This window comes from Paroedura picta, chromosome 4, assembly GCF_049243985.1.
Source record: "Paroedura picta isolate Pp20150507F chromosome 4, Ppicta_v3.0, whole genome shotgun sequence".
In the NCBI taxonomy this organism is placed as follows: domain Eukaryota; kingdom Metazoa; phylum Chordata; class Lepidosauria; order Squamata; family Gekkonidae; genus Paroedura; species Paroedura picta.
The window spans coordinates 97,354,995-97,373,316 of NC_135372.1; the positions used below are offsets into that span (position 1 = coordinate 97,354,995).

General features: G+C 43.3%; 1 long non-coding RNA gene across 3 annotated transcripts in view; it reads left to right on the plus strand.

The window, feature by feature from the left end:
* The first annotated feature begins 1,659 nt into the window (after positions 1-1,659).
* The window catches only part of LOC143835955 (uncharacterized), a 73,834-nt gene continuing 57,171 nt past the window's right edge, over positions 1,660-18,322 (plus strand). For all 3 annotated transcript variants that reach the window (XR_013230421.1, XR_013230422.1, XR_013230423.1), the window contains exons 1-3: positions 1,660-1,955; positions 10,539-10,664; positions 10,888-11,021. This is a non-coding gene — a long non-coding RNA (uncharacterized LOC143835955). The remainder of the gene's footprint in view (positions 1,956-10,538; positions 10,665-10,887; positions 11,022-18,322) is intronic.

Here is an 18,322-nt window from a genome sequence, read left to right on the forward strand (position 1 = left end):
CCAGCACTGGCATTCTCTGGGCAGGGTGTGTGTTGGCATGGCAACAGGGGCCGTGGCTGAGCTAGGTGTCAGCTAAACAGATGGCCTGACATTGCTCGGCCTCTTTTCCCCATCAGGGCACCCAAAGACACGAAACCAACACTCCCTCCCTATTTATGAATTGTTGGACTATTTGTTAGATATTGGATTGTACTGTTGTTTCATTGTTACAGCCGGCGGAAGTGTAGCATGGGAAGGATCAATTTTGGGGTGGCCAAGCTTGCGCACTGGCCTCCACTAGATTTGGGGGGCCCCTTAAGGGGGTGTGTGGATGCAGAGCCTGGTTGAAAGCTTGCATTTCCGGGAGGCAGGAGAACCCAACAGAGGCTGACACCCGAGGGGTCACTCCATGTTGCCTCCCCCCTTTTTCAGCCTGCCATTATGTCCAGGATTCTGGGCTGGATAGCCAATGCAACCTGTTGAGGGGCAGGCTGTGATGGGCTGCCTTGTGGTCAGCTGACCACAGGAGGGCAACTTTCTCTTCCCATGCTTGCCACGCTCAATGTTGAATAAAGGCTGTGGCCAAATATTTTATGCCAAATTATGGTTGTCAGTGTCCTCATTAGGTGGTCAATATACCCCTGCAAGGCAATGAGCTATCTTGACCATAGCATTAGCTTCTCTGGCCATAAGGAATGTACATAGAATATGGACATTTTCTTCTAAGTGTAGCGGATGTGGTTTTCACAGTATTGTACTAAGGATATCAGAGGATAGAGGTCTCCATGGGGATCTGTCAAATGCACTGTTGAGGGAAGAAGGAGGGCTTGGGAGGGGTCTGTGAAAAAAAATTAGGTCAAAATGAGGATCCTTGGCTTGCTCAAGTTTCAGAACTGCTGAGCTATGTCATGGTTTTTAATAAAGCCGTGTTTGTGTTCCTGTCTGTGTTTAGTCATCAACATGCCTGTCCACTTGTGTGCTTTCATTTGATTCCTTATAAGTACATGAGGATTTTGTTGTGGTGTGTGAAAGGCAAGTATTAAAGCTCTGTCTTTCTGCTACTATTGTTTTGGGTCCCCATTGGGCAGAAAGGCAGAGTATAAATGAAATAAAGAAAATATATACAAACATTTGTGAGTGTGTTTTCATTTGTGTATCTTCCTTTGCTCAAGTGTGCCTGCTCTGAAAGCTACTGCTGAATTGTTTTTTGTAGTGCTTTATCACAGAAGCGAATGTTAAGGGAAAATTGAAATGAAGTTCTGAAACCCTCAGATAACCTTTTCCTCTACATTTATCCATCCATTAAAAAAAAACAATGGTTTACATTTGACAAGTCACCTTTCCTTACTATTGATTAAACAATGTATTTTTGCTGAGATAATTTGTGCATGTTAGGCAACTGATCTTGGTTTTAAATAGTAATCTTCCTTTGGACATGCAGACAAATAATTCCATTACAATCAGGCTTTTCATCTTTGCTGTGCTCTCTTTGAATATGGCCAAGGCCATACATAGTGCAGGTGGATGCCATGACCTGCCATGCCCTAACCTTCTCACTGACCCACTGTATCTTCCAAGAAAACTTTCAGGCTTTGAACTACAGCCAGCAGCTAGGCAACCCCACAACACACACTGCCATCTGGGGAAATTACAGAGGGAGTCTTCAGAGGGAGCTGAGAACGGATGCAGCTTACCTCACTCCAGGGCCTTAAAACTGGATGTGGAGCAGGCCTCTCTGGCAAGATGGAGGGCACTTTTTGGGGGGCAAAGTTATCCAAAGGGAGCAAAGCTGGATCTCAGTGACTGCATGAGCCAGGCTTGTTCAGCAATTAGTGGGGAGAGCCCAGCTAATCCCTCTCTAAATGAAGACTAATTCCTAGAGTAAAAACCTGTCAGCTGCTTGTTAAGCAGTTCCTAGGACCCTTGGTCAATTGCAGAAGGCACTGCAGCTGGACCCCTTTTGCAACGAACATAAGGTAAAACTTGATGAAGGCCGTGTCTGCTGCGTTAATAATACAAAGCTTAAATAAGAGGGTTAGAGGGGGGAAAGAAATATAGCGGTAGTACTGGTGGCACAGAGGATATTTAATATTGAATTTGCTGCTTTTTTTGTAAACGTGGAAACTTTTAGACACAATCCCGGCTCTGTGTTTAAGTCATTAAAACATCTTTAAACATTTTCTGGTTTTAGTTTTCTTAGCAGCAGTCCTTTTCCTGGAATGTATTTTATTTTTCTTTTAAGTCTATGATTTTTTTTAAAGCTCTTTGCATTTCCAACAGGTTTTTTTTTAAAGGGTGGGGGGAAGTAGCAGGGTGGGGAAAGCAAGAGAACAGGGCTCTTTCTGTGTTTTATTTCTAATCCACAGGAATCCATTTTAGCCTTTTATGGCTGCTGCACTTGCTGAGAGGATTTACATTCCCCGTATGCTATCTGCAACATCGCAAGCCGTGGCTGTGGAATAGTTTCATACGTGGGCTCAAATACACACCGTTGCTTCTGGGAGGATTTTTTTCAGGGGGAGGGAGGAACAAGGGTCTCCCAGGAAATAGCCGTGAAAGAGAAAAAGACAAACACATAAGGGTGTGTGTTTGAAGAAAGAGCTCAGTGCTTTGTAGGAGTTGCAGTCTGCAGAGTTCATGCCCCAGACAAACTGATGTTTAAGTGTACTGGAGAGTGTTTTAGAGGAACCTTTGATTCTAACAGCGTAGTGCAGTCCCGGTCTAGAGAAAAATCTTTGTGAAGAAAATTAAAATCCCATATTCTGTCCATCATGAATCCTTGTTTTGAGCTGCATCTTTTAGCTCTGCTTGTACACAAATGAAGTTTCAGAGCATCACAGCTGTCTTAGGACTCACGTGATGTTCCTTACTTTACACTTCCATAGAACTAGATTTTCTTATTTCAGATAAAATGGGCTTTGTTTTAGAAATTATTCCCCTGATACAGGGACCAGCTCCAGCACCCTTACCGCATGGGAGGCACAGCACTGCATTGCCATCTGGTTTCTGGCTCGCGGCATGTCACCCCAAGTCTTCCCACTTCCACATGAGGGAACATTTGACCTTCTGCACCCCATCTGCCCCGGATTTGTGCTCCCACATGAGGCAGGTGGGGCAACAAGGTTCTGCCGTACTACAGGGTGATGTGGGCCATTAATTAAAAAAAACAAAGCAAAAACATGTGCTGCACCATGATGCAGTACTGTGTTCCTAAAAATAAAAATAAATGCCCCAGGCAGCTCCGCGGTTCTGTGGGCAGAGGGGATGTGATACTGTGGGGACAGGGAGAGAAGCCAGGCCAGGCCAGCCCAATTTCCCCCCTTCCAGAGGGGCCAGGCCTGACATATGCCCCGATGAGGCCCGCAGGAAATAAGAGAACAAATTTATCTGCTAAATATTGTTAGTATTATGTATGTATGTATGTATGTATGTATGTATGTATGTATGTATGTATGTATGTATGTATGTATGTATGTATGTATGTATGTATGTATGTATAATTGGGCAGCTTAAATAACTAAATACTGGCAACAATTAATAAAGCTTATAAAACATCATGCATAAATTGGCTTTGAGATTATATGAGTCATTAACATATATACTCATTTAGGTGTATAGTTCTAGAGGAACAGTCATGGTAGTTTGTTGGAGCATAATTTAACAGAAGGCCCCTGGCATCTTATGTATGGGTGCTACTGTACAGCTAAAGAAAATTAAAGGTGTTTTTACATGACAATGATAATCTCTCATAACAATTATTTCTGTGAATAGTGTTAGGATGGCCTAGGAAATGGCAGAGAACCATTTGAATATAGATTCTACTCACTCACTGATCCCTAGCATGATCCATAGACAAAGCAAGAGCCAGTCCTGACATATTCAACTACATTGGAGGAAGAGGTGCTTCAAAAGTGCTCCAAAGGTGGTGCCATAAAAAGGAAGTTTTGTTTACCTAAAGTTATCTGACCTCCTGTGTTGGCAGGGGAATTCTTGACCCTTATGCCTTCTTCCTACTGCTTAGCTGGGGTGTAATGGGCAACATGCCGTTGCCATTACATCCCTCCAGCAGGACTCCAAAGTAATGTGATTGCATAGGACAGATGTTTTAGCATTTGCTCAAAAATCTATGGTTAGGTTACCAAAACTGTATGAGTTGTTCTGGAAGTGATGTCATGGATGACTCTCCCATTGCCTGCCAGCCTCAGGCTGGCAGCCTTACCATTACATGCTCAAAATTCCAAATGTCCTCACAGCTTCAACAAGGATGGGGAATCCTGCACAATTCAATGTTTATATTATGGTTATATAATACTATGGGCCCAGCCCATTGCATTCAGGAATACAACGGGTGCTAGATTAGGGGGGTGGGGTGGAAGAACTCTGCGGAGGGCTTCCCCCTCCCCCCAGGACCTGTAAAGCCTGTAGGCAGCTGTTATGGAACTCACTGGCAGGGGCAGCTCTCATGCAAAAGGGATCTGCAGCCTCCAAGTCTCAGAGGGATGTGGAAGGAGGAGGGGGCGGTCAGGGGTGGGGGATGGAAGACGACTGGCTGGCTGCTGGACAGAGAGGCAAGCCAGTTGGAGGAGGAGGCACTCAGGGGCGGGACAGCTGCCCTGAATGGATGTTAAGTGCTGAGTGGCACTTAAGCCATGAGACACACTCCTCCTCCAAGCCCATATCAGAAATATATCATGTCGGACAGATTAGCAGAACACTGGAAAAAACACTTTGGTATCACATGTGAATATAATTTTTGGTTTTCTTCTGTTAATTAGTTAATATAGTAAAACACTGCCTCTATACTCTGATGTTTATTCAGTTTTAACAGTGTAATCTGCTCTTGGTATTAATCCCATTTGTATCTGTCTTTTGGCCTGCTAGAAGTCCTTGAGCTGGCTGACCATTAAAATAAATAATGCACAATTAAGCCACCTTAGACACACAGCGTACTTCTCTGTAACAATAATTCCTGTGGGGATAGACATGTTGGTAAAAACAAAATATTCCTTAATTTGTAAAGACAAAATTTTGCCAGATTAGCAACAAATATAAAGTCAGCAGCAGGCCACCTTATTGGTTCAATTATTGGTTCAAAAAGCCTTGTAGACCCAAAAGACTATTATTATGATAAAGCCCATTTTAAAAATGGGCTTTAAAAGGGGTCCAACGGGGAAAGGAAAGCCGACGGGTCAGGGGAAGCCCCCCCCTGCTGGCTCCCTACCTGGGCCAACATCCTGCTAGCCTGCAAAGCCCTGTCACTGCCTCTCAAGCACCTCGCTGCTGGGCAGGCTGGGGGCGAGCGGCTGGAGTGGCAGCGGTCCGTTGGAGACTTGCTGGCCACCGTGGATGTGGTGCCGAGCCCATCGCCCGGCCAACCATCGCGGCTGCTGCCTCCGAGCCCGTGCTGCCTATCCATCTGTGCAGCACCAGGCAGAAGCAGCCAGGCTGCCCCATGGCAGCCGGGTCCAGAGTGGAGGAAGGGCGTGAGCCCTGAAAGTGCCCTCCTCACTGTGGTAAGGATAATTTGTATTCAGATTTAAAGTTAGTAATTCTTGAAAATAATAGTTCTCGGTTCTGGAATAGTAATAATAAGAAGTCTACCAGTCATCCTGATGAACATTATATCTGGGAATACAGAATATTCCATGTCAGTCTGGAGACAAACGGTCTATCTCTTTAATAGAAAAAAATTCTCTGCCTTAAGTAGTCTTAAAGTGGCTTTACAATCACATTCCCTTCCTTTCCCCACAACAGTCACCTTATGAGGTAGATGAGGCTGAGAGAGCTCTGAGAATGGCCCAAAGTCACCCAGCTGGTGGCATGTGGAAGAGTGGGGAATCAAACTCTTGAGTCTGCTGCTCTTAAACACTACTATACCATGTTTATAAAAATGGACTGTGAAGTTTTTAGTGGCATAAAAGCAAATGATGTTATTCAGTAAATAGTATTGCATCGGACCTTTCTAATTAATAGACAAGATTTTTCCCCAGGACAGTTGGCAATCCTAGACTTCTTACTTGATTAAAAAATTATTTGAAAAACCTTGACACCAAAAGGTCAGCCATAAAAGGAGGGGCTTTAGATCAGAGTCTAGACCCAGCTGTTTTGAGCATTTTTGAGGGCAGAGTCCAGTACCAGGGGCCTTTCTGCACAAGGACCAATGTTGCCAATTGGTCCCACAAAGCGGAAACGCTATTTTTAAAAGTGCAATCTCGGCGTTACGCATACCTGCTTTTTTAGTGGAATTCAGTAGCGTTTCATTCGTTTCCCACAGATTTCCAGTCTTGCAAAAATCACTAGACAGGAAGTGATTTTTTCTGTGCTTTGTCCCGCCCCTGGCCGTCAATCAAACGTACAGCCAATGGGCGGTTGTTATCATGCCCCGGGAAAGCCCCTATCCCTTTAAGAACAGTTAAAAAAACACACACACATACGTTGCAATGAATATGCCTTGATTTGTTGCAATGGAGAGAACCATCTAGCTGGCAGCTGGCTTGTGAGCTGGCGATTCATCGTTACCACGCTCCCCCCGAGTGAAAAGAAAAATCCCCCCCCCGAACGGGCGTGATTTTCAGCCGAAAATAAAGGGAACTTGCAAACGGGGCTGTGTTGTGCTTGGGGACCTAGGGGAGCTTTAAAGCACTTCTGTGGAGGGACTGTAGCCGGAGAAGCCTTGCTGGGTGAATGAAGGCTCGCTGGTTCGTTGCTTTCTGCTTGCTCCGAGAAAAAAAGAATGGCGATCGCTTCGCCGGAAGTTCGGAGGAGAGAGTCAGGGGGAGGGACTTTGTTGGAACTGCAACAATGGGAACACACAAGTCTTTTTTGTTAGTGTTGCAGATTGTTTGCAAGAGTGTAGCGCTTTTCAGAGGGTGAATCCACTTTTCTGGATTTCCCTTTAAGCGCTACAATGAATCACTTTTTGCGGGACTACACACATTTTTCTTGGATGCTTTAGGGTGCTTAGGGCTAATCCTGCGTTGAGCAGGGGGTTGGACTAGATGGCCTGTATGGCCCCTTCCAACTCTATGATTCTATGATTCTATGATTCTATGACTGTTTCAGGAGTGTGGCAGATTGTGTGCAACGTTTTGCAGAACTGCAAATTAGTAGCGTTTACAATTTGCAAGCCTTCTGCTACATTAAAGTCATGCGGAATGGCCCCAGATTATCCACCTAAGAAGTATGTTTAAAGAAGAAGAATGAGGGGCAACATGATCTTGCCTCCTAGTTTTCTGAAAGCTGACCTGAACACAAAACACTCAACCGGACTGGTTTTTTTCTGGTGTGTTGACAACCTAACTAGGCCACAGAAGAGACACAGTCCCTGTCAATATGCTAGGCATGTGACCCTAAGAGAGATAAGCATTGTCAGATTATTTTAGACTATGGAAGAGTACAATCAACAGTCTACTGTGGCAATGAGGAGAATCACCTCACTGCTTAAAAATCATGGACTAAAAGAATTTTTAAACAGTCTATCTGAAATCAGTGCCTAAAAGTTGAATATGTCAAGAGACTTCCAATGTACACAGGATTTTAGTCTAGTGTTGATGTGCACACATACCTGCTCGTTTCACATTATCAGTGTTTCACATGATTCAGAGGATGTTGCACAGTGCTCTGTGCATACATTACTTACGTGTGAACATATATTTGTGCATTAGTGTTGGCTCTCTCAACTAGGGTTTTGTGAAACCCTTGGGTTTCTTGATGGCCTTGGAATGGATTCCCAAATGGGTTGGAGTTAATTAATGTTAATATATTTTTTAAATTTGTTAAACATTTATTGGGTGATATGACCATCCCCCTACCAATGACCAATGATGGGCCTGGAGGGGGTGGGAAAGGGAGGTGCCCTGAGTGGGTATGTACACATTTAGGCTTCCCAACCATATTGCACCACTTCTGAGGTTTCTTGAAGCCCGAAGAACATTTCAGGGTTTTCTCAACAGTAAAATAAGTTAGTGTGTCAAAGTGTATGCACACAGTTATATTTAAAAGTGTTAAACTATGAATATATTTAAAAGTGTGAAACTAAACTATGAATGCAGAGCACGTATTAGTTCTGTATATGCCCAGGTACACCATTTATTTGTGGACAGCATTGTTTATACCATTTCTTCTATTTCCTCCTGTCCTGTTATAGACTCTTTTCTCAAAGTTTTTCCCCCACCCATCCAAGCTGGACTCTTGTCTCCACGCCAACCTATAAATTGCATTCTGATCATAACAGAGGCAGGTTGTTGGTGGAGGGGAGCACACTGGATACCACCACAAAGCCTTTGTTTGAAAGCCCCCTAATAAATCAGCTGGGATGCAAACAGACTACCACACCCTGTTTGCACAGTGTAAATTCTGGCTGGGTTTCTGCCTCCTGTCATCTCCTCTGTTTGGTGTCAGATTACTCTTTCCCTCCCTGTGAGTGAAACAACCCACCTGTGCCTCAGGGGCCTGTTTTGAATTCCTGGGAAACTTTAACCTCTATTAATACCACTAAATTATTTGTTCATATGGTGAAGCACTTATGTAAACTGATCTTCCTGCCCGCCCCCCTCCTTCTAGTGCACAGAGGAGGCAGAGTCCTTGCACAGATGGCTCTACCTGCTCTCAAGAGGCTTTCAAACCCTGCACATTCTTCTGTGCTTTTGCCTGGTTTGGGGGCAAGACTGGAGGGTAGAGAATCTCTATGACTGGAGGCAGAAAGTGTCATAAGAATGTCACATCTTCTTGGTACATGGGAGGTCAGCAAGTTGCTTCCCTTTCAACTGTTCCCAGTTACTCAGGGCAGTTACAAATAATCGCCAAATAATTACTGCTCAGGGAACATCCCATGTATTGCTTGTCTGGCAATTTACACATGCACAGTAGAATGCAGTGTGGTCTTTTTTGGTTTAAAGATCACACATGCACATTTCACGTTCTGCAACAGCAGCCTCTTCCTTAAAACAGAGATCATCCTGTGCTCAGCAGGTGCTGCTGCAGAAAATGTATTTCTAAGATGTGGTAGTTCTTTTAGACAACAGCTTTGGGATGCTGAAGGAATAAAGAGAAGGTGGGTGATATAGATTCTCTACTGAAATATGGAAGTAGATAAAGGATTTCCATTCTATCTTTTTGTCTGAAGAGTGTATCTGCCATGTGTTCAAAAAGCAACATTTCCTTAGGCTTCTTTTGGGACCCTATACTTGTCACCAAATGGAGGAAGGCTGAAAAATAAGGTTGCATATGTATATCTATAGCTGGTAGGGAATACATGTTCTCTCCCTTTGAGGGGGAAGCCTCCACAATGAGGGCAAACACAGAAGCATGTGTTCATGAGTGTCACACACACATGCATGCACAGGCACATGCACTCAAACACAGAATGAAGTAGAATTTTGAAAGGGGCAAGCCCCTTTCTTATAACCAAGACATTAAACTGTCACAGTCATGTGGAGACCAATCCTATCACCGTTTCCATATGAGGAATCTGCCTCTGGACAGCCTCTGGTTGCTGGTGGGTTTTCGAGCCCCGTACACATGATGTCATCTGCATCCCAAGGCTGACCAGGGGCTGGCTCAAGTTTTGGCCAGATGTGCCTCAGGATGAGGGAAATCACCAAAACTGGATTTGCCACTTTTTATCTTGTATCCAGGGGCAACCCCGTATAAAGGGGAAAATGTGTGACAGTCTCACTAGCATTGTCCTGCCCTTGTACCTGCCCTCCCCTCTCCATTTCCTGCTCTTGAGTATTTTTTTTAATGTCACGGTCCGTGTTCCTGTGGGACCACAAAGCTACTTCGTAAAAGGTAAAATAAAATCTTCTTTAAAGTGTTCATGGTCTTTTTGGGACAAGGGAGGCAAAACACAGTCCCATTTGTGTTTTCTGGAGGTGGGGAATGAATGGGGGAAGAGGGGGCACATGCGTGATGAAGCCGCCCTCTCCCGATCATCCAGGCATGGATACGCTTTGTTTTTAGCCCACTGTTCACACACAATCACTTATTGGGGTCCAGTTACCATTTCCAGCCTCTCACACATCTACCGAAACATAAATAGAGTCCGAAACACCACGAATCCCAAAAAGGAGGAGGGGAATGCAGTATCATTCTGCCGTTTCTCCATAGCTATGCGGAAGTGTTAATTCTTTTAATGAAAATGCTTCTGTGTTGTTGCATTACTGCACAGCAACATAGAAGTGCCTTTTGTAAAAAATTAATTGCGGGGCTCGGGGGGGGGGGGAGAAAGTTTCAGTCCACAAAAGAACTGCTATGCTGTGATTGGTGGCTTGCTGTGATTGACAAGCTAAGGAGCAGGAGGGGAAATTCAGCTTGTTTTCTTTTGCAGCCTCATTGGGAGGCAAAAAGTTGCTGTGTGGCAGAGGGAAAACGCAGGAGGTGTCTCCTGTATGGAGGGCTGCAAAGGCAAGGTTTACATCTTGTGTTTGCAAGTAGGAGGCCATGTGCATTTTACCCTTCCATGCAGAAATGGTCTATTACTCAGAAGAAGGTCCTACAGAGCACAGTGGCACATGAGTGCAGCCTTGCAATAAATTCCATTATTTGTTTATTATTCACAGATTGAACAAAAAGACTACAATCCAGTGAACACTGCTCAGGAGCAATTAGTTCTATTGTAGTAAACTAACTTCTGAGTAAATGTGCAACAGTTTGGGAAGGCTACGTGTCTTTTTTCAGATGGGAATGTAAGTAATACAGCAATACTGAGTGGTGTTAATATAGGAAGTGGGCACTGCTTAATGAAGCATAATTGATGGGGGCAAAGTTTTACTATTATTGGCTCGATGACTGTTAGTGGACTCTGTATTTGTGTGTGTGCATGCGTGCATGTGTGCTTACATCAGAGTTTGGAGAGATTTCAGGAAATTAATATGAGGGTGTGTCTATATGTATTGATTTCTTTAACAGAGAATCCAGAAGATGTCACTGACAACCTGTTACATTCCAGTGTTTGGCTGATTGTCCTTTAATCTTTTTCATATCTGATTTATGACCATTTGTTAACATAAAATGCAGTGGAAAAAGAGATTCAAGTGGGAGAGGTATGTACACAAGATCACATCCTTATATTCTTTATTAACCAGTCAGTTTTGGTCATTAAAGTGGATTACTATGCAATAAGTTCCATCCTTACAAATTCCACCTGTTTATAAATAGGCTTTTGAGCATGGTATTAAGGAGATGATTATATGTTTCTGAGTGAAGAAAATCCTCTTCCTCTTCAACCACATTTATGCTATGAGTGTTTCTCTCTGTATATTAAATACATCTCTATCCCAGCCCCCCAGCCCTGTACTTTATGCTGAACATAACTTATGCCAGAAAATATGAGATGACGATGAGAAGAGAGGAGGACAGACTGATGAGGGGCAGCGGTCAGGATAGGGCTGGGGAAAACTGCACTAGACTGGTTTTAAGCATGTGCAGACTATAAAAAACCCTCTATAAAAATCTTGATGTATGGATTTTTGTTTCAGAATTGGGCATAGCAGGAAAGAATTTTCCCAATGCATGGAGTCCAGATCTTGTGGTCTTAATAATTTTAATTAATTAATTAATTTATTTATTAATTAATTAATAGGATTTACAATTGGGCCCTGAGCATGAAAAATTCTTAAGAGCAATAGGTCTGGACTTCATGCATTGGGAAGATTCTTTCCTGAACCATCAAAAGCTATCAACTGCGCCCCAATTCTGAACCAAAAATCCATGCATCAATTTTCACATTGTGCCATTTCCAACCCTCTATCACATATAGTTTGCTTAGAATCACTATGTATTTTCTACAGAAAGTCAGTTTTGCTGTTTTTCCCTACCTGTACCATGAAAGTAATGTTTCAAACTGTGGGACTCTGGGCTCAGTATCTGACTTGGGAAAACACATCTATTTTCCTTATAGGATTCATCATCTCTGAAATGGTACATGATACACATGTGTAGGTAGAAAGAGATCCCTCCTTCTTTCCCCTATCAGATTTTTGAGACATCCAGTGAAGCTGATGAGGAATAGATTCAGGATAGACAAGACCAGCGCACAGAAATTTATCCGGTGAAGGTTTTCTTTTCATGGTTGGAAGATAACTGGCGGAAAAAACACCCTCTATTTCATTTCAATTTGTTGGGTTGCTATTAAAAGTAAAAATGTTAAAAAAAACCCCTTATCAGGCTGAATAGTCCAAAAACTATCAAAGTTCAAAAACTTGGAATTATTGATGGTATACCGGGACGTAGCTGTAATAGAGGGGTGGCAGCAACAGTAGTGATAGGGATGAATGAATGAATTGGACTACATGACCCAGAAGGTCCCTTCCAACTCTATTATTCTATGAATAGGAGGAATTATTATTATTATTATTATTATTATTATTATTATTATTATTATTATTATTTAATTTTTAGACTGCCCTTCTCCAAATAGGTTTCGGGGCGGTTTACAAATAGTTAAAACACAATAAAATTCCCATAAAAACCCCAATTTACGTCAAACAACGTCACATATAACATATAAGCAGCAGTGGTCCCAATTCTAATCGTATTCTAATTACAAATCGTATTCTAATTACAAATTCTAATTACAAAATTATTAAGGTTCAAGAGCTTCTCAGGTGGTTTTCAATATTAGCGATGCTTGGGATGCTTTCCTTTCTGTGCATGTACAATTTTAGGAAGGAAGAGGTTGTCATCCTATAGAAAAATGTCAGAGCAGAGCTTATGATATGGTTTGAATACATCAGTTTATTTTGGGAGTTGGGAGCAACAGATATTTTTCACTGCTTTTATTGGAGGGACTAACATTTTGCAAATTTCCAGACATGCCTGGTTAATAGATTCCTCAAATGTATTCTACCTTTTAGTATCAATGATGAGAGGCTCCTAATTCTGATATGAATTTGGGAAGACCGAAAACCCAATCAAAGCCTAAATTTCAGTGATAATTTAAAGCAAAATCAGGCCATGCTAGAGAAGACAGAAATACTCCCTTAGACATTAATGGACTCAAGGTTTTTACATTGTCATTTTCACTTTACTGGAAAATACTATGTAAAGCTCTCCCTGCAAGAAACATCAGAAGCAGAAAATACACCAAGGTACAAGATGCATTTAATGATGTACAAAGAGTTGGGTCTTGAATGTAAATTGCCCATATTTAAATAAGCTCATGAAGAATGCTTCGGTCCCCCTAAATGGCTTCTCTCTCTCTCTCTCTCTCTCTCTCTGGCTGTCTTGAACCTCCAATCAAGGTCTGCCTGGGAGCAATTTGGTGTTGGAAATTGTTGCCACACGAACAGCTGAAGGCTGGCAGGGTCACCTGCCCCCTGTGTCACACCCTGTCATTTTAGATTAAGATATGCAAAGGCGACATGGCTGTGAACTTTCCCTTTGCTGCTGCAACTGTGGCCGTCCCCTTGGCTTTAATGAGAGGAAGGCGTAATTGGAGTCAACTGCTTGATTATGATAATTGCCACTGTCTGGGGGAAGACGCATTGGGGCTGTAGTTCGATCAATACTGCACCTTTTAGGGTAGCTGCTGTTGGCACATAGGCAGATGGGTCTGGAGAGAAGCAGTTCTCCCTGGCCCCATACTGGCCTTTGACCTTTGCTTGACCACTTGTTCACTTCAGGATTTCAGCCAGTTGGGAGAAAGGGTCAATAGGTTTCTGGTTGTTCCTTGGTTCTCTTGGATGATTCATCTGAAGGATTTATCCCCTTAGAGGGAAAGGGTCTTCTTAAAATTTATCCTCTTGCTACAAGCAGAGAACAAGATGCCATATATTTTCCATTGGGAAGCCAACTGTTTTCATTGTGTCTCTCAGCAAAGCTTCTACAAGACCCTGTGGGAAAAAATCTCAGTCTCTTTATATCTCCAACTGGATGTTAGTTAGGTTGGTGTTGAAAAAATACAGGATTTAAAATTTGTCACTGGCACTCTGTGCTGGGGTTTTTTTTTTGGGGGGGGAGGGGGGAAAGTCTTTATATCCAGACTATGTGAGCAAGTTGTATTTCTCCTGCTTATCACTCTGTATCTATGGGCTAATGTTTTCAGTGCTCAACATGGCTGATACAATGCTCTTTCATTTGGGAGTCTATGTCAAGTTAGACATGAGAAGCAGTTGTCCCTTTCAGTGGTTCTTTTATGCCAAAATGCTCTCCCCAAGTCAGTTTTCTCTCCAGCAGGAAAATATCTTTAACTTTTCCCTTTATGGAGAGAAATGCAGCCAGGGAAAGTATTAAGGGGTAAAATAAGATTAAGCAGCCCCTATTCTTTGCCATTCCTCTGTTCAAGAGTGGTTTGGCAATATTTGTGAAGGACTCTGACATCCTTCAATAAAAAATAAACAGTCAAAATGAAAACAATAATTAACATCATTACTAGAACCATTATCTGTCTTGTTCAAAGTGCAAATCCATTTCTTTTATTCTAATGGAGCTGCTATCATTGGTCTGGTGACACTGTTAATACACCACCAATAATAATCCTAAACACTGAGTACTCTAAATCATGCAGATAATTCAAAATGAGAAACATTTAAAAGCAAAACATAAAATATACAAATCCCAAAGTCTGTTGCAAATGGATTGCACAGGAATGACGGCAGTATGTTAGATGTCAGATTTTATTAGATGATCCAAACTTTGCAAAAATAAAGGAACTCACTGGAAAGTTGGAATGGAATTTAGAGGTAGAATTTGATAGTGAAAGTGATGAGCCGTTAACAGTGCCTTCCTAAGCAGTTAGATCTTTCCCTAAGATCATTGACCTCAATGGCCTTTTAAGAGTATAACTCTGCTTAGGATCACAATGTAAATCTCATGAAAACCATACAGTAAAGGTGCTTGCCAACACCTTTCCTAGGGCTCACCTAGTGTTTCTAGAAAGAGGGCAGGTCCAAATGGGACTTTTGCCTTGTAGAGCTTCTGATTGGCCACTGGAGAGTGGATTGACTGTGTAGCTTTTAAAAAAATATTGTTTTCATGGCATCTGCCACCACAACACAAGAATTGTCACTTGAAAGCAATATGTTCATTTGAACAGGAATTCTGTTAACTGAGCATTTGCCTGAAAGCTTGAAGAGTTATGTATAGCCTTATTCCATAGCATTTTGTGGTCTGCTCTACCTCCTGTGGCAGCCATTTTATGGTTGCACCCACCACCTTGTGTCATAATTCCAAACGTGCCCACAGGCTCAGAAAGGCTGAGGAGCCCAGCCTACAATATTAGAAATGTTAATATACCAGCTACATTTATTTTAGGTTTATTGTATTATATATCCCAAGAGTCTTTGATGGGTCTTATGTCAACAGTTGTATTATTAATGAAGACCATGTATCTTTGGGACTGAATGATTTACAGTAACATAATTGTGGTTAACATCTCATACTGGAATGCATAAACCTGTTTTCGTATGACTTCACATGATGAAGCACTGTGTGCTTCATCACAACCAAATATCCATCCATGGGAGTCAACTTGGTCATATCATAGGTCATATCATTCTTAGGGAGATATGGGCCCACAGGAAAATGGGTGACACTTTGGATGAGGTTCATCAGGATTACTTGAGAGTGTCTTCCTAAACAAACAAACACATATACAAACATACAAACAAACAAACATACAAACACTTTTTAAAAGGATTGCTTGAGAGTGTCTTGTGAAAAAAACTAGTATAAAATATTCTATTCTATATATACAGACAATGTGACTCCCTACTTACAAGCCATATATGTGGAGTATTGCATAACCATCACATTATTTATTTATTTATTTATTTATTGAACTTTTATACTTCCAACTCCCAGCAATGCTGGCTCGCAGCGGTTCACAACAAACAATAAACCAATTCCATCTGTACACCGCCCGTGGCGCCGCGGGCGCCACGGACTAAATAAAACAGTAAGGGGTTCTGGGGCGGGATGTGTCCGGGATGAGGAAGGGTCCGGATTGGACCCTTCCTCATGACAGACAATCAGAGGGAGCAATCGGCAGGCGCGAAGCGCCTGCCGATTGGTCCCTCCGATTCCCAGCCCCAGCAACTGCGAGCCGCGCTCAGCGCGGCTCGCAGTTGCTCCCGGCCTGACGTGGTGAGAGGCGCGAAGCGTCTCTCACCGCGTCAGGCCGGCCCCAAGGAAGCCCCCGCCGCAAACACAACACAAGACTCCAGCCGCCGAGAAGCTGCAGAAAAAAAAAAACACCCCCGGAGGAGCCTTTCGCCGCTAGCGCGACGAGAGGCAGCAGAAAAAAAAACCCCTGTAGGAGCTCCAAGCCGCCGCGCCGACGAGAGGCAGCAGAAAAAAAAAAAACACCCCCGGAGGAGCCTTTCGCCGCTAGCGCGACGAGAGGCAGCAGAAAAAAAAACCCCTGTAGGAGCTCCAAGCCGCCGCGCCGACGAGAGCTAGCAGGAAAAAAAAACCCTGCAGGAGCCTTTCACAGCTCCAAGCAGCAGAAAAAAAAACCCTGTAGGAGCCTTTCGCAGATCCAAGCAGCAGAAAACAAAACCCTGAAGGAGCCTTTCCCAAGCAGCAGGAAAAAAAACCCCTGTAGGAGCTCCAAGCCGGCACGCCCACGAGAGCTAGCAGAAAAAAAAAACCCTGCAGGAGCCTTTCACAGATCCAAGCAGCAGAAAAAACAACCCTGTAGGAGCCTTTCGCAGATCCAAGCAGCAGAAAACAAAACCCTGAAGGAGCCTTTCCCAGCTCCAAGCAGCAGGAAAAAAAACCCCTGTAGGAGCTCCAAGCCGGCACGCCCACGAGAGCTAGCAGAAAAAAAAAACCCTGCAGGAGCCTTTCACAGATCCAAGCAGCAGAAAAAAAACCCCGGAAGGAGCCTTTCGCAGTTCCAAGCAGCAGAAAACAAAACCCTGAAGGAGCCTTTCCCAGCTCCAAGCAGCAGGAAAAAAAACCCCTGTAGGAGCTCCAAGCCGGCACGCCCACGAGAGCTAGCAGAAAAAAAAAACCCTGCAGGAGCCTTTCACAGATCCAAGCAGTAGAAAAAAAACCCCGGAAGGAGCCTTTCGCAGATCCAAGCAGCAGAAAACAAAACCCTGTAGGAGCCTTTCCCAGCTCCAAGCAGCAGAAAACAAAAAAACCCTGTCGGAGCCTTTCACAGCTCCACGCAGCAGAAAAAAAAACACCTCCTGGTGTCCCCTGGGTCCTAGCGCCCATTGCATTCCTGGTTGCAATGGGCTTTCTTGCTAGTATACCATAAAACCCCAATCATAAAAATTAATCCCCTAAAAATCCTTAACAAGTCAGATAACAATAAAATGGCAGTACAATACAATTCCTACAAACTCCTCCCCCATCATTTCAAGCAGTTGGCATCAAAATTGGACAGTGATGACTGGTGATAAAACCAGGGGGCAGGTTATCTAAAGGCTCTAGGATAGATCTAATACTTACCCTGAGCTGAGCGGGGAGACCCATTCTCATAACCTTGTGGCTAAAAACCAGGCCTCAACCAATGCCTGACGGAAGTGTTTCTAGAAAAACAGCAGGTCCAAATGGAACTTTTGCCTCATAAAACTTCTGACGGGCCACTGGAGAGTTGATTGACACTCCAGCTTTTAAAAAGACCAAGCATCCGTGATCAGAGGGAGGAGAGTGTCTTCCTTTTGAGAAAGGTGAATGTGAATACTGGAAGTCATCTTCTTACATGAGAATCACAAACAAATGGTCACAATAATGTGATCCTGTGAGCTTTTCTGGTCATTCCCTTCACTTTGTTCTTTCTGTACAATGTACTCAGTTCTCTCAAATAGAGGTTTCCAACTTTTCTCAGGTCCAACTACAACAATGTGGGTAAAGTAAAATTTTCCCTTTGCCATTCATCCATACTAGTTAAAAAGGCACAGGGGGGCAGTTATTCCCTCAAACAATTCCCAAGTAGCCCAAAACCTGTTGGTGCCTATTCAGTTGCTGTTTATCTACAGGGCACCTTGATGACTGATGTTGACACTATACTGGAAGCTGAAGTAGGGCTGGATTTACTAATAAGACAAGATGACTCAGCAATAGCTGCTCAAAAGGGGTTGCTGAGTGAAACATTGGGCCATTCCGCACTCGTTCAAAATAGCACAATGGTTACAAATTGAAATCGCTACTGTTTTGCTGTTATGCACAACGTCGTTGACAATCTGCAACACTCCTGAAACCGATCCGCAAAAAGCGCTTCGTTGTAGCGCTTTCAGGGAAATCCCAAAAAGTGGATTCACCCTCCGGAAAGCGCTACACTCTTGCAACCAATCTGCAACACTAGCGGGAAAGTTCTGTGTGTTACCATTGTTGCGGTTTCTGCAAAGTCCCTCCCCCTAGCTCTCTCCTCTGATCTTCCGGTGAAGTGATC